The 9,579-nt window shown below is 55.5% G+C and overlaps 1 pseudogene; it reads right to left on the bottom strand.

The window, feature by feature from the left end:
• Positions 1 to 505: 505 nt before the first annotated feature.
• On the bottom strand, positions 506 to 7,371 carry LOC117885845 (annotated as a pseudogene).
• Positions 7,372 to 9,579: the final 2,208 nt, after the last annotated feature.

Raw genomic sequence — 9,579 nt, 5'->3', positions numbered from 1 at the left:
GCTGGATTATACCATGTTATGGGTGGAGTTAAAATCTCATTGACACAGCTGTGAGGATGCACTCTTCATTTAAGACAGCTGGAAGCAACAGGTAAGGGGGCCTCGTGTAGAACAAGCCATGATGTCGTGTGCACAGAAACTAGCCCCAGGTGGGCAGAGGATGCCACCGAGCATTGTTCTGAGCTGGTGCGTGTGTGAAAGAGACAAGCTGGGCAGTGCAGCCAGGACACGGAGGCAGAGCAGGAAAGTCGAGCAGAGCCTGTCAGCATGGTGTGATCGTGGGAGGAGCATAGAGAGCTTTTGGGCCAGGTGCTGGCTAAAGAGGCTTGGAGCTGAGAGCAGGGAGGCTAATCCCTGCTGTTGGTTCCTGCTGTGTTTGGAGAAGCAGGACTCTGTATGTTCCTTGTCAATAAACAAGACATCAAAAAATTACCAGACTCCACTGCCAATTTCTGCTCCCCACTGGAACATCCCCAGGGCCCCAAACTTTGACTAGCCCCTTGGGTTGAAGAGGGACACCAATATCTTTATTGTGTGGTTTCGTTGCACGTCTATCTAATCTCAGTGGTTTATCAGCAACTAATTACTGTTGCAATGTTTTCTCATGTAATAACCATATTTATTAAAAACACAGAGGCCAGGTTTTTGAACCCAAACTCACCACTGCTAATACATGCAGGATTCAGATGTAAAGTCCTGGCTTTGAGTCATCCCCCATTTAAATGCTCAATGACAGTTGCTAGAAATCCAGTGTCATGATTCATTGATCACTAATGCCAAGGGGCAGTGGCAGGGCTGGGAGAAGCAGAGGTAAATGTGGGTCTAAAGTCGTAGTGAGTGACATGGCTTCCAGCGAGGCAGAGTGGAAGCGGGGGTCCAGTTATACACACCAATCACACTCTTCGTGTCATTCGAACGCACCGGCGGGGTCAGCTCTCAGCGTTTATTCCAGGGGATTTACCGTGCAGAAGCCAACAGGGAAGGGGGTGAGCAGAGTGGAGGCATTGCAGGGTCTGCACTGATTAGGTGGGGGATGGTGCTCAGTGTCTGATCTAATATGGTCTCCCCTTCTCAGCGGCGCTGGCACCCAAGGAGGATGGGCTCCTCCTGCCGGACCCAGCACACGTCTGTTGGCTTAACCAGGATGAGGGAAGACTTGCACTCCCCACTCTTACAGAACCCTGCCCAGTAGATGTAGAATTTCCCATTGAGCAGGACGTTCTGACACTTGTCGTACCACCAGCATCCATAGCTACTTGCGCAATTCCCACTGGTTTGGTCCTGATCCTTGTCACTTGTGCTGAACTTCATGTTGTCGTGTATGCCCCCCAGGCCGGAGTGGTAGGTGGTGAGATAGACCTCGCCGTCCCCAGAGTACCTGCCCAGCCTCAGAGGGTACCCGCTGGGCTCATCCTCGACACTGATGATGTCGTACTCTGCGTAGCGGGTGTTGTTGGATTTGTCCTCCACGACAAAGCGGACCTTGTAGATGTTCTGCCGCGTGAACGTTGCCCAGCCAGTAATCCTGCTGCACGTTCCCAAAGCCATACTTGTAGGTGCTCCAGGACTCCTTCCAGGTGATCTCTGTGTTGTAAGAATTTCTCTGGACAACGGTCCAGCCTTTGCCTTCGGTGTCCATGTCACACCACACCACTCGAGGGGGAGAGCCTGCCGGCTGGATGACATGGACCCCGCTGGGGCTGTCCCTGGGGATGTTGCTGCAGTCTTTGGGGAACCCTGAAATGCCACGAACATCAGGTTAAGGGGGCAGGTGGGGGGGGGAGAGAGAGCGCTAGCTAGCTCTCTCAAATCAGCCTGTGGTAACTGGAGCCTGGGTTTTTAGAGGCAGGTCCTGTGTATTTCACAATACTACAGCCACAGAATCCGCCCCGGCCATTCCTGGCCACAGAATCCGGCTCCAGATCTTACACTTTCATTTTACCAATGTAACCCTTCTGCCCATCTAAGTTGGCAGCAACAAGGGCCGGGTTCTGTATCTAGGGGTTCCGTTTCAATAACACAATTGAAAACCGGCTCGAGCCCCCACCCAGTGACCTGGGACAATTACATACCACCCCCTGGGTGCCTCTAAGAGGCAATACTTCCCCTCTCGCAAGCACGGAGTCTGAGTGTAACAGAATATGTTTAATAACATGAGGTAAACAACATCAGCATTAAATTGGAAAAACACCACAAACAGGCTTCATGAGCAAAAAAACCCACCCCAGCAAATTGGGCTGTGTCCTTTCCCTTTGGTTCTTGAAACCAGCAACCCAAGAATCACCAAAGTCCCAAAAGTCCAACAACCCCAAAGTCTCTTGGGTCCAGCAACACAAGGATCGCCAAAGTCCCAAAAGTCCAACAACCCCCCAAAGTCTCTGTCTCTGGTCAGTGCAGCCCCAGAGTTCAAGCGGGCGGGGGGGAGGGGAAAGCACGCAGGGTGTTAAGGGGCACCTTACGTGATCCGGCTGCCTCTCCGTGGGGTTCCAACGCAGCCTTCTCCACGAGCCGCTCCCGCCGTCCACGAACTGCTCTAGCAGCTGCTCCGCTCTGCTCACCGACCTGTGAGCCGCTCAGCTCTGCTCCACTTCAGCCATTCCTTGGGCTGCTCCTACAAGGCTCCGCTCTGCTCGCTGCTGCTCCAGCCGCTCCGCCCTGCTCACCGACCTGTGAGTCACTCAGCTCCAACCATCCCGTGAGGCTCCACTCTGCTAGCTGCTCTGCCAGCCGCTTAGCAATACACCTTCAGGCTCCCCCACTAGTTAACACAGTCTCAGTGATCTCAGCTCTTAATAACTTTAGCTCTTCTGTGATTTCAGGGGAACCCCAGTGCTAGTGCACCATTGGCCCAAAGTAAATTCAGCTCAGCAGTATGTAATTAGACTCCTAATGAAATCAAAGTTAACTCTGACATTCAACAGTGGAGAAAGGAAGTAGTACAATTGATGTTTCAAACCCTCAAAGAGGGCCCATACCATCACATATAAATACCTGTTCACATCCTCTCTCCCTTCACTGGGTTTTGTAACCCATGCCCCTTGTCAAGTAAGTGCTACTTAGGTAATGGTGAAGGACTCACTCAGTCCTTCTGTCATACAACAGTTCCACTGGCCTTGATTCACAGAATCAGGTTAACAAAACTTTATTCTTCCTGCCCCAATAACAGAGAAACTGGAGATCCCACACCAGCCAAAGTAACCACTTTGAGTTGCTGTTGTTTCATGCCAGGCGAGTGGGTGTGCCTATGCAAACCAGATCAGCCCCTGGAGTTCTTTTCCACACTCGCCATAATTCACCACCAGATGTCAGGGTAGAGCTCATCCTGACTCTGCTTACATCAATAAAATAAAATAAGAATAGTTTCTTGCTCTGCTGGTTTTGAAGAAACCTTGAGGAGATGAGTCAAGTGTAAACCAAGGCTCTGTATCCTCCCTGAGTCCGTACTGCTGAAGAAATCGTTTGGCGAGGGTGGGGGAGATGCTGCCAGATCCATCTCAGCGAATGTTAATTATGAAACCCATCAGTGACAATTTAAATGGGATTTTTCAAAGAGCCTAAGGGAGTTGGACACCCGACTGTGATTGGAATTCAGTGGGATTTAGGCACCCAACTCCCTGTGGCGCCTTTGAAAATTCCAGACATCCTATCGAGGGGCTTGTCTTTGGGGCGGAAATTGTCCCGAACTATCCTGGTAGAATGAGAGCACTGTGGTTATACTGCCCCTCCCCTCCCCAGGGTCCTTCCTCGAGCCTGAGCCCCCCAGCTCCCCTACCCCCCAGACAATCCCCCTGTGTGCCCCACCAGCTCTGCCCCCTCCCCCATAGCTGAGCCAAGGGGGAGGAGCTGCTGAGCTCTGCGGGGGCAGGGGCTCAGGGCCACCTCTGGAGCTGGCTCGGCCCCTGGCCTGCCTGGGCAAGCCCCTGAGCAGCTCCCAGAGCCGTTGGAGGTGTGGGGAGAAGGGAATGAAAACCCCTGACAAGGAGGAACTGGCTCTCCCTGCTGCCTGGACTCTGGGGGCAAGGCTTCTAGGCATGAGCAAGAGATCCCCAGCTGTTAGCCGGGGCTAGCCCTAGTATAGGAGTTGGTGAGATGGAAGGGTAGAACTCCCAGCCAATTTGGGGGGGTGCCTGGTTCCCACACGCTGCCCTGCGGTTGGCACCAGCGCTCTTCAGTCACTGCCGGCGGCTTGGCAGCCGTTACCGGAGAAAGGGATAACGAAGCTGTGGAAAGCAAACAGCCAGTCGAGCAGCACCTCCCCCACCCCGGCTGGCCCATTCCCAGGCGCTGGAGGCCTGCGAATGGGAGTAGTGGGCTCACTAGCGCAGGCCGGCCTTGCGAACCTTTCGGAGAACTCAGCGTTTCTTTGGGCCCAGCGCTGGCGGGGGGGCGGGAAGGTGCATTCAGTGGATAAGTGGATCTAGGGGTGACCCCGGCATGGGGGAGAGGAGAAGAATCAGGCCCACGATGCCCTGATCTCGGATATGGCAGATGATAGAAGCTCTCCGACGGGTTCTCTACTCACCCCTCTCGACCTTCTTGTGGGCCAGGGCCCCGTTGCCCTGCACGGGGGCTACACCAAGGAGCGCCATCATGGACAGCGCAGACAGAAGCAGGAGAGAGCTGGACTGTAACCCTGCAGGGGACAGAAACCGCTGGACATGAGACCAGGAGAGAGTTTCACAAGTGCCTAAATCCCACTAGAACTCACTGGGATTTAGGCACTTAAGTGACTTAGCCACTCTTGAAAATGTTACCCTTAGACGCTAAGGCCAGAGTTTTCAGAGGGCTCAACTACTGGGCCAGATTTTCAGAAGAGCTCAGCTCCCAGGTAGGCACCGCAGGACATGGCTGGATGTTCAAAGGGGCTCAGCATGGGCGGGGTGGGCCCAAGTCTCTGGAGACGGGGTGAAGCCCACCATTCACCTCTCCCCCGGCCCGGCCACTGTCTCCGTCTCTGCAGCCGGCCCGATTAGCACACAGCTGGGACCCAGCTGCATGGTAAAAACCATTCAAAGATTGCGGCTCCGATGTCCTGGCTCCCGGGTCCCGAGCGGGTCAGGGCCGGCTGGAGCGCTCCCTGTGGTGGGGAAGGAGCTGCCTCCTCTCTCCCCGTGCTGCACCGCTGCAAGGGGAGTGCTGCTCGGAGCAACCCCCTCTGTCCCAGCTCCCCCCGTCCACAGTCACTACCACCAGCCGGAGGGAAGTGCCCACTCACCCACACAGAGACAGCAGCTGGGCAGCCTCCGGCAGGGCTCTGCCCCCCTCAGATGAGTGCCAGGTGAGAGGGGCCCAGGGCGCAGAGCTGCTGTGTGCCCCACACCAGGCATGCTGCCCCCTGCACTGCAGCCCAGCAGCCCAGAGGGGGACACGCTGCTGACACTGCAGCTGTTCTGTGGGCCCAGCTCAGGCCAGGCTTAAAGTGGGCAGAGTCGCCAGGGGCCACAGTCCTGGCCAAAAAGAGTTCAAAATGGAGCCGGGTCCCTGAGGGGTGCACTGTAAGCGCTGCCCTAGCAAGGGCATGGCCATTTATTTCAGCCGGGATTAACATAGACACCCCTCCCCCGCCCCACACATGCTTTTCCCAGGCCACCTTCAGCACTCAGCGCAGGGATTCACAATGACCTTGCTGGGATCAGCAGCCCAGAGCAATCCAGACTCTTGGACAGAAACCGGCTCATTCACGCCCCCCCCTCCGCCCCCAAGTATATCTATCCCGGCCCTGGTATTACATCTTGTGTAGCTACAGCCCACATAACGCAGAGCACGGCATATGCAGCCCACAATGGTAAATAGGTTGAGAACCCTACAGCAGAGGCTCACGTGTGAAGCTCTAGAGGTCCCAAGTTTGATTATAGCTGCTGCCGGCCCATGACAGGTGCAAAATGGTAGCTTTTTGTGGGGTGGGGCGGGGTGGGGCGGGCCGGGCAGGGTGTGTGTGTGTGTGTCAAACCAGAACAGGCTAAAGCCGCACTGGAGTCCGGCACCGTGCTTTCTGTCAGCCATCATTGTATTCATGTGGTGTTGCAAAGTTAGAAAGTCCACAACTAACCCCAAAAGTGACCGTGATACAAACGTGCAAATGAATTAGAGAGAGAGAGAGAGAACACCGTGTAAACGACACACCGAAACACACTGCTGCAATGGAAACACTTTGCCCAGACATGATCCCCAGACAGATTTCATTGGAAACACCTTCTTTTTGGAGCTGCCTGGACCCAAATTATTCAGACAATGTCACAGCCCAAGTAACTGTGACACGCTGTCAGCAATCTCAGGTATCCTTGTGAGAGACAGGAGAGAGGCGTAACCTCATGGCAGGCAAAGGGTTAACGCTTTAAAGGAGAAGGATTTCAGTGAGTCTGACAAGCCAGAACTCAAGTGGAACTGAAGTGAAATACCAATCTGGAGTCACTCATCCTTGAAAACACGCCTCCCCTTCTCCTGACGCCCCAGAGGAGCGGGGACGCTGCCAGCTAGCAGCCGTTCACACACTGTAATAGTCTAAGACACAGAGGGCCTGAGTTCGACCTGTGACCTTGGAAAACTCATTACACTGCACCATACCTCAGTTTCCCCATTTTTAAAACATGGCTTATGCTAGTTCCTTTGTGTTCTAAAGTATTTTGGCCCCAATGCCCAAAGGTACCTGGGGCAGGGCGGGAGGATTCCTGCCTAGGGTCCAGCAGAGCACTGGGCAGGGGATCCCCGCCAGGCTCCTGGTACCCCATGGCCCCGGGGGCACTCTTTACCCACCAGGAGGCACTGCCAGACTCCTAGCTAGCCAGGCTCATGCTGCAGCATGCACTTGCTGGGGGAAATGCTGCTCTGTTTCAAAGGAAAAGCAGCATGTACCTCACTGCGCCCCCGGCCCTTGTGCCTTGTGCCAGGCAGGGTCGGGAAAGCAGAGGATGCACCAGGGCTCCCCTCCCCCTTGTGCACCTGCCCGGGCTGAGGGGCGACACTGAGAGGAGTGCAGGCTGCCCCTCTCTATGCGGTAGTTACTGCGTCTGTCTGGGCACGTTCCTTCCTGTGCCCGGGCACTCAGGGCACATGGTGTCCCACAGGGGCCACATAGCATGCCCTGCCACTGCACCTCCCCCACGTGCCCACACCGCCTGGGGCTCTGGTGCCCACCACCAGGCTCTGGCCCTACATCTCCAGGCTGTGTGAAATACTGGGCATTTCAATAAAACTCACCCATCCCGACGCTGCAGCTGAGCGGGAGAGTTAGCACCCTGAAGCGTCTCCCACTTCCACATCAGAAACCAGAGCCGGGGCTCCATGCCTTTATGGGGAAAGCGCCACTCCACACCCAGCTTATCTTGCTTTCTCAACCGCTGGCCTCAAGCCTGGCCTGTGGGCAGGGAGGGAGCCCCCTCCGGAATGTCTGCCCATCCTTTATTTACCGCAGATACCAGATTTCTTGGGCTCCCTCCCTTCTACCCGAGAATGCCAACGTTTCTGAAGCCGGGCAGGTGTGAGCCAGGGATTTAATTTCTCAGTGGGACTCTGCTGCATTACCGTACCATCGGCCTTCCAGACGAAGGACGCACTAAATGGAGAGGATCAAGCCAGAGGAGATGGCAGGAACAGGGGTTGTGCAGAACGTGATGGGGGTGTAACGCTTGTGCCAGGTGGTATTGGCAGTGACAAGGATGAGAATCAGGATCTCGGGGTTCCTCTTAGCATTGCAAAGCAGAACCAGCTGGAGCGCCCCTCCCAGAAATCTGGGAAACTGACCAGCACGCCCCTAACAGGCAGCTGTTGCCCGTTGCGAGCACTGAGTCTGTGTCTAACACACGAGAACTTTTATTCAGAGGAGAAAGAAACGCAGTATGAACTGGGGAAACCACCACAAGAGTGACTCAGCAGTATGTGAACTGTGAGTGAAACGCCCGCTCTACATTCCATTGGGCAGCAGCCCCTTGCCTCAGTTTCCCAGCTTGCGATGAGAGAGTCCAATGGACGAATGTCCCTTTGGCACACCCCTCCCATTTTCCCTCTGCTGTCCGCTTACCCGGTTTATGGGCCCAGCTCAGCAGAGTTTGAGAGTTCAGGGGGTGTTCGGGGGGGGGGGGGTTGGCCTCCTGCCCCAGGGAGAGAAGGGGTGGGCCAGGGATGCCTCTGCCTCTGCTCTGCACCGCTGCTGCTCCATGCTGCCATCTCTGCCTGGAGCTGCGATGCCATGCTCTGAGGGGCCTCCAGCCCGGAGTGAGTCCAGCTCTTAGTGACTTCCCTGGCTAGGGGGAACCTCGCTGCTGCTCCCCCATGTACCGTCTTTCACCACAGCACCGGTTCTATGGTGCCCAGGCAAACCGGCTTCACAGTGTTTTCAGCTCTAGGGATCACTGAGAAGAAACCAGGACTTCCAGCTGAGTCCAGTCAGCTCTGTCTTTAAGTACTGGGCAGACCCAACGTTTTGTAGGCGCCTTTCACCAAACCCACACACCCGGTGGGAACCCCTCTCCCCACCTCCCTCGGACTTTCAGTTCCATTTGGTATCACTAACCCCTGCTTAGCACGTGGGGTTACAGAGACTGAACCCCCGCTCCCGCCATTGTCCCGACAGGTCATGGCTGGGTGAGTAGATACCTGAGTGGGATGGGCTGGAGCGAGACTGCGCTGCTGCTGCATCTGTCCCACAGGGAAGAGGATCAAACTGGATTCATTCAGCGACTGTCAAGGCAGCTGCTCTCTGTGTCCCAGCTCTCTGGCTGGGATATAGGGGGCAGGAACTGGTGCATTAGAGGGAACAGCTCCACGTCCGTATAGTTCTGGAAAAGAGCACCCAGGCGGTTCACCCGCATGCACGCTTCTCGACCCTGCAAGCTGCCAGCACCTGGCACACGTCATCGAAATGTGCAACAAAGGACACGAGATGGGACCTGTTTATTTTGTTGAACGTGGCACCAGTTTGCTTAGTGTGATGTGCTCCAGTCTGCTCATTTGGGGACCAGGTTTTGGGATGAGGGGGAGTTTGTGCTGTCACACAAACAACGAATGAATCTCCCACATGCAATTCATGCTGCCTCCTCCGCCCAACCCGCACACCCCGAATGCCAGCTGCAGCCGGCCCCATAAGTCTGGCTGCTCCAACAAACTGGTAAAGCAGCTTCCAGTGGATTCTGTCTGATTCTGGCTACGCATCTGTGACGAACTGGGACTGTTCTTACTGTGGTCTTTGAATGCTGACTGGGGAGTGTGGCTAGGATAGTCTGCATTGGGGGATGGGAGACCGACTGGAGAATACCTGAGCATGTAACATGAGAACCCAGGAAGGGGTGAGAGGCCAGGTGACACCTTTGCCCGGGAAACTGAACAAAGGCTGTGGGAGGGGTCGCAGAAGGGAGAGTTTCAGGAGCTGGCTGGTGGAATGGCTGGGAGGCAGACAGGGCTCTGACCTCCCAAGGGGGCTGGGGTGCCCGAGGACCCCAAGATGGACCTAACTGAGGGGGTCCTGTTTTCTGTGCCTGCGGGACCTGTCTTGAACTGTGTCCCTGTCGTCTAAATAAACTAGGGTTACCATATTTCAACAAGCAAAAAAGAGGACGGGAGGAGCCCCGCCCTAGCCCCCCCCCC

The sequence above is a fragment of the Trachemys scripta genome, chromosome 12 (assembly GCF_013100865.1).
Source record: "Trachemys scripta elegans isolate TJP31775 chromosome 12, CAS_Tse_1.0, whole genome shotgun sequence".
Lineage (NCBI taxonomy): Eukaryota > Metazoa > Chordata > Testudines > Emydidae > Trachemys > Trachemys scripta.
This window is presented reverse-complemented; position numbering and strand designations above follow the sequence as displayed.